The 6574-nt window shown below is 41.8% G+C and overlaps 1 pseudogene; it reads left to right on the forward strand.

The window, feature by feature from the left end:
* The first annotated feature begins 7 nt into the window (after positions 1-7).
* LOC125481660 lies at positions 8-2256 on the forward strand (annotated as a pseudogene).
* The last annotated feature ends 4318 nt before the right edge of the window (positions 2257-6574 follow it).

The raw sequence follows: 6574 nt of genomic DNA on the forward strand, positions 1-6574 counted from the left end.
TATATTAGGGAAGAATTTCTATTTTGTTCAATCAAAAATTGATAATAATCTTAACTCAATGAAAAAGCACCATTTTAATTTTAATGAAGAGGAAGAACTGAAGAAGATCAGGAATGATTGTGTAAGCAAATTACAAGAGGAGGGGATTCCATCACCCAGAGTGTTCCTGATATCAAGCTTTGGTTTGATTCTGTATGATTTTGCTTGGTTAAATAAAACTCTTGAAGATGATCTTTTGAATATAAATAATTACCTTATATTGGTGCTTCAAAACCTAAACTCAAAGATTGTGAAGAAGAAAAGAGCAGAGCTGAAGAAGCGAGTCCGGATGTTGGCAAAACTTTCTGGGGCAGTGGGGGCAGTGGCAGTTCTTGGACTCTCCCTTACTTGTAGCTTTGGCATCCTGACTGGAGCAATAATATATTTACGTAAGTTTATGTATCTGAATGGTGTGTCAAAGACTGTCCAGTAGGGTAGGGAATCCTGTGGAGGATCTGAAAGCAATGGTGACAACTCCCCTGGTCAGAGGAGAAATGACTCAAGACATAATAAACAGATTGGCCAGGCGTGCTACTGCTGTCATGAAGGCAGCACCTGAGCTCACTGTCAATAACATTCCAGACTTTGGAGCACAGTCATCGTTTCTTATGACCCACAAGCTGCTGAATACTGCACTGGATGATCTTACAGAGAATGCACAGCGAGTGGTGCCGGCTGCTTTTGGGACTGAATCAATCCAGTGAGTAAATGCTATAGCTGATATAGGAAAAGATTTTTTAAGCATGAATTTTTGAGGAATTCTACTCTACAATATTCTTTTTTTGAAAATTTGGTCTTGAAAGCATTCTTTATCCATTTCAGTGAAGGGGTCCCTGCATTAGTGTTTGGTGAAACAGTTGGTCTGGATGTAAATGATATGATAAAAGGTGAATTTAAAAAGAGCTCACTCAGTTTCGCACACATTTGCTGCACTCAGTCCATTCTCTTCAATCAAAACAAAGCAAAGGTATTTATTGCGTTTCTAGAATCATTTGAATAGAATTGATTTGGCATTCCAACAGCACCATCAACATTCACTCGCTTCACCACTGAATCTCAAAGGCCGCACAGTGTAACTTCTACATTTAACTCACTTGGGCTCCTTAGACAGCACCTTCCAAACCCACAACCACTTTCATCCAGAAGGGCAAGGGCAGTAGATACATGGGAACACTATCAACTGCAAGTTCCCCTCCAAGCCACTCACCATCCTGACTTGGAAATATATCAACATGTCTTCACTGTCGCTGGGTCAAACTGCTGAATTCCCTTCCTCATGACATTGTGAGTGTATCTTCACCTTAAGGACTCCAATTGTTCAAGATGATTGCTCAGCACCATCTCCTTAAAGCCAATAATGAAGGGACAATAAAAGCTGGCCTAGCCAGTGATATTTATGTCCCATGAGCAAATGAGTCATCAAGTCATCCAGCACATAATCTCGCAATTCAGATCATTTTTCCCTTGGTCAGAAATGTCTGTGTTCCTCAATTATATTGATGGATTCAGTTCCCATATGAAATCCTTTCTATGTGATCTTCCTGCTTGATTCATAATAACAGCAGCATGACTGAAATGGATGACCATAGATTCTTCTTACAGTGAAATCAAATCTGCAGACACTCTGAGGCTGATCATTTAAGAGTTAGTAATTTTCATATTTGCATTCACCATAGCACCATTTTCTGCCAAGTCATATTTACAATAGGTAATTATTATCAGTATAATTTTATTCCATTTTATTGAAAACACAGCACAAATACTTATTAGGAGGCAAACTCATTTTTCAATTCCATTACAATGTATTTTGATACTGTCACCATACGTCTGCCTGTATCCGAGATGTTGAACTGTTATATCAAACAGCATCTGTTGGCAAAGGATGGGGTCACTCCAATTGTATCAGTTTTTAGCCTATCATTGAGTAAACACTTCCCCCCACCCCAACCCAAACACCTGCCCCACCCTCAACGAACGTTTCATATAGACTATTGTCATTTGAACAGTGTTCCCCAAAGAGGGATATGTATACCCCAGGAGTGTGATCACGGTCTCTGCAGGATTTTTTCTTCTAACTGTGCAAGAGTCAATTTTCAGAGATGAGAATAATTTTCAATTTCCACCTCTCTGATTTCCAGATTCCCTAAGACAAGTATCTCCACATTTCAGGGTCATGCATCACCAATACTTTCCTGCTGCTTCCTGCTCCCCCATTGAGACAGGTGGTGCTGGGCAGAGGTGAGCCGATAGGTGGAGACAGAGACCAGAGAGAGAGAGAGAGAGAAATGAAAGAGATGGGTAAACATGGAGATTATGGATAGCAAACCAAGAAAAGCTAACTAAGAGAAAATACAAGCCAAGAGTGAGAGAATGGGCTAGCTGTGCTAAAAGCAACCAAAAAATGTAATAATGTGCCTCGGAGTAGGTGAGAATGAATGACTGTGCTAAAAGCAACCCATATCATAACAGTGGTAACATAGTGTGGAGTTGGAGGAACATAGCAGGTCAGGCAGCATCAGCGGAGCAGGAAAGCTGATGTTTTGGGTCGACCCTGCTCCTAGGATGCTGCCTGACCTGCTGTGTTCCTCCAGGTCCACACTGTGTTATCTTTGACTCCAGCATCGGCAGTTCTTGCTATCTCCATGTCATATAGTGTTGGGAGGGTGTAATCACAGGATGTTTTGCTCCCATGCTTGCTGCTGATTGGCTTACTAATGAGATGCCATTGGAACTATCAACAGTAAGTGTAGGAGAGAAGCAGTATACAGTTTGAGAAGTTGTGAGTGGGGAAGGGGGTGTGACAGAAATGGTCCTGAGCTCCAGGTAGTGATGGTGACAGATCACGGTCAGGCAGACCATCCCTTCACAAACTACCCATCTCACAGACCACCTTCAAACAGATCAGTTAGGATCCACTTCACAATGACCATCCATCACACTAATATCCCTCATCCAGTGTCATGGCTGTTCCCAACAGTGGTATCACTGGAAACTTCTAATCTTTTCCATTCCCCAGTAGAGGAGGAGCATCCACAAGGATCAGTGCTCTCAGTTTCTGCTTCACACTCCTCTTCCTTCACCAAACCCATCATTACAGCTGAACATCATAAATGTGGAGTGGAGAGACATCCGCTTTGCAGAGTTTGTTCTGTCTGAGGAGAGACTACGTGGTGATGCTGAGAGGGCAAGTGATGAGGAATGAACTGGGTTGTTGGATGAGAGACAATTTCTACAGTCTTGAGGAAGAGTTGATGTTTTTCCTCAACCATGGTAACTCAGGACCCTGATTTAAGAAGTCAATGAGTTAAAGAAAGGATGGTTACCTTCAAGCAGAAATGAATAAACTGGTCATTCATCTCATTCTTTGTTGTGAGGTCTTGCTGGATATGAATTTGCTGTCACAATCAGCTACGTAACAGTCACTTCCCTTCACCAGTCATTAATTTAGATTGTGAAGTGTGTGATGATGCTTTGAGGAGGTGACAATGTGCTGAACATATCCAAACTCTTTTACTCACGTGTAAAGCTTCATGGAAAATGTTTTCTTTCAGAGAACAGTTTTTGTACTGTACATTCTTCACTGAGGAAGAGCTCAAGAAACTGAAGTCTAATTAAGAAATGAATGGACTTAAACCCCTGATACAGCAAAAAGCCGACGATTTGAATAATACATTAAACCAAAGATACAGAAGAAATTACAAGATCTGGACAATACAGAGGTGAACATTGCAGTGATGGGAGAAGCAGGTTCAGGGAAATTCACCTTCATCAATGCAATGAGAGGAATTCAGAGCGATGATGAGCGAGAAGCTAAAACTGGGACAACAGAAACCACAATGGAACCAACCTCATACCTATACTCCAACCAGCCGAATGTTTATATCTATGAACTGCAAACACAAAATTCCTGCTGAATAAATGTTTCCTGAAAAGATACTTAAAAATTAAGTAAAATTCAGAACTGATTCCTTCATCATTATCTCATGCTGTCAAATTCACCAAAATGATTAAATGGTTGGGTAAGAAATTCTACTTACCTTGATCTAAGTTGTTAATGATTTAGGGCAGCATGGTGGCTCAGTGGTTAGCACTGCTGCCTCATAGCACCAGAGACTAAGGTTTAATTCCACCCTTGTGTGACTGCCTGTGTGGAGTTTGCACATTTATAGAATCATAGAACCATCATAGAATCCCTACAGTGTGGAAGCAGGCCCTTTGGCCCAACAAATCCACACCAACCCTCAGAGCATCCCACCCAGACTCAACCCCCTATAACCCACCTAATCTACACAATGCCTGAACACTATGGGCAATTTAGCATCGCCAGTCCACCTAGCTTGCACATCTTTGGCTTGTGGGAGGAAACTGGAGCACCCGGAGGAAACACATGCAAACGCAGGGAGAATGTGCAAACTCCACATAGACAGTCACCTGAGGGTGGAATCAAACCTGGGTTCCTGGCACTGTGAGGCAGCACATTCTCCCTGTGTCGGCGTGGGTTTCCTCTTGATGCTCTAGTTTTGTCTCACAGTCCAAAGATGTGAAGGTTAGGTGAATTGGACATGCTAAATTACCCATAGTGACCATGGACATGAAGGCTAGGTGGATTAGCCATGGGAATTGCGGGGTTACAGAGATAAGGTCGGGAATAGGCCTGTGTGGGTTGCTCCTCCGTTCTATGGTTTTACTTCAATGAGAAGGGGAGAGAGGAAATTTAGTGAAGAAAAAGAACTGGTGACGATCAGAAGTGACTGTGTCAGCAAGTTTGACAATATAGGGATCTTAAATTTAATTGATGTTAAATTTGCAACTGGATCTATTTGATTTGAATCTGTTTAATAAAGCTCTTGAAGATGATCTTCCAAATGTGAAGAAAAGTGTGTCCCTTCTAAACCTGAAATCAGACATTATACAGACAAAAAGGAAGAATTGAATAAAGAAGAGTCTGCACATTGGCAACACTTCCCCAGGGCAATGGGGGCAGTGGAGATTGTTACAATTCTTGGAATCTTCCTTGGTTGTGACATTGGGATACTGCTTGGAGGAATAATACATTTTCATAAATGCTCGGAATCTGGATCAACATTGTGGAGAAGCCTGTGGAAAATTGGAAAGCAGTAGAAAACTCCCTTGATTGTAAAATTACTCCATGTTCCTTGTTACTTATTTATTCAGAGAATGTGGTTGTTATTGGTTTGGTCACGTTTTATTGTCCATCCGTTTAATTGTTGCATTTTTTGGGAGTCTCACTGCTGCTACCATATCAGCAGTTGAGCTCACCTTTGACATCATCACAGCTCATAGAACCCCTGCAGTGAGGAAACAGGCCACTCGGCCCAACAAACCACACCACCCCTCCGAAGAGCATCCCACCCAGACCCATTCTCCAACCCATGTATTTCCCATGGCTAACCCACCTAACCTAAACATCCCTGGGCACTATGGGCAATTTAGCATGGCCAATCCACCTACCCTACACATCTCTGGACTGTGGGACGAAACCAGAGCACCCGAAGGAAACCCACGCAGACACAGGGAAAATGTGCAAACTCCACACAGACAGTTGTCTGAGGCTGGAATCGAACCCAGGTTGCTGGCGCTGCGAGGCAGCAGTGTTAACCACTGAGCCTTCTTTGGTACAGGCTCATGATTTCATATAACTTTACCAGCCAATAGATGACACAGTCAAGGACCCTCAGGAGAGTAGTGAAGGCTGCATTTATGAATTGATCACTGCAGTGAATCGATGCTGTAGCTGATATATTAAAGGATTCTAATCTTGAACATGATAGCAATTCTATTCCACAATATTCTATTCTTGCAAATTCATTCACAGGAAGATTCCTCTTCCATTTTAGCCCAGAGATTTCATGGTCTAGTGGTTAGTGAAAAGATTTGTCTGAGTGTAATATGAATAAAGAATGAATATTAAAAGAATTCCAGAAGTGTCCATTGAATTTCACACACGCTCACGTACATTCATCCACATCATTGCCTGTGTTAGAAATGCCTTTGTTCTTCAATGATAGCGATGAATTTATGAAGTCAGAGACTGAGGAATGTGTATAAATGAGGAATGTGTAAATTTGAAACATAACAATGAATGCATGTAAATCATCAATAAGGACAAAAACTTGGAGAAATGATACTGTACAAGGATCTGAAACGGGTCTAAAATCGTTAATGTCTTGAAGAGTGTGAATAACAGTCCCTAATGTAACGATGCCTGAGGTCACATGCAAAGAGATCTTTATTGGGCTTTCATGGAGTCAGATGTGATAGGGTGATGTTAGTGATGTGATAGAGTACAGTTTATAGGCATGCAATAAGCTAGTTTTTGTTAACTTTCAGAAGATTCTATCATCTCTGATAACTGGACTGAGGCTTGGCTCCACTGCAACACATGTTACTCAAAACTAGAGAATGAAATACATAAAGCTAATGAGCATTTTCTGAAGAAGGGTCTAGGCCCGAAATGTCAGCCTTCCTCCTCCTCTGATGCTGCTTGGCCTGCTGCGTTCATCCAGCTCTACAC

Source organism: Rhincodon typus, unplaced genomic scaffold, assembly GCF_021869965.1.
Source record: "Rhincodon typus isolate 14 unplaced genomic scaffold, sRhiTyp1.1 hic_rhity00002977, whole genome shotgun sequence".
NCBI lineage: Eukaryota > Metazoa > Chordata > Chondrichthyes > Orectolobiformes > Rhincodontidae > Rhincodon > Rhincodon typus.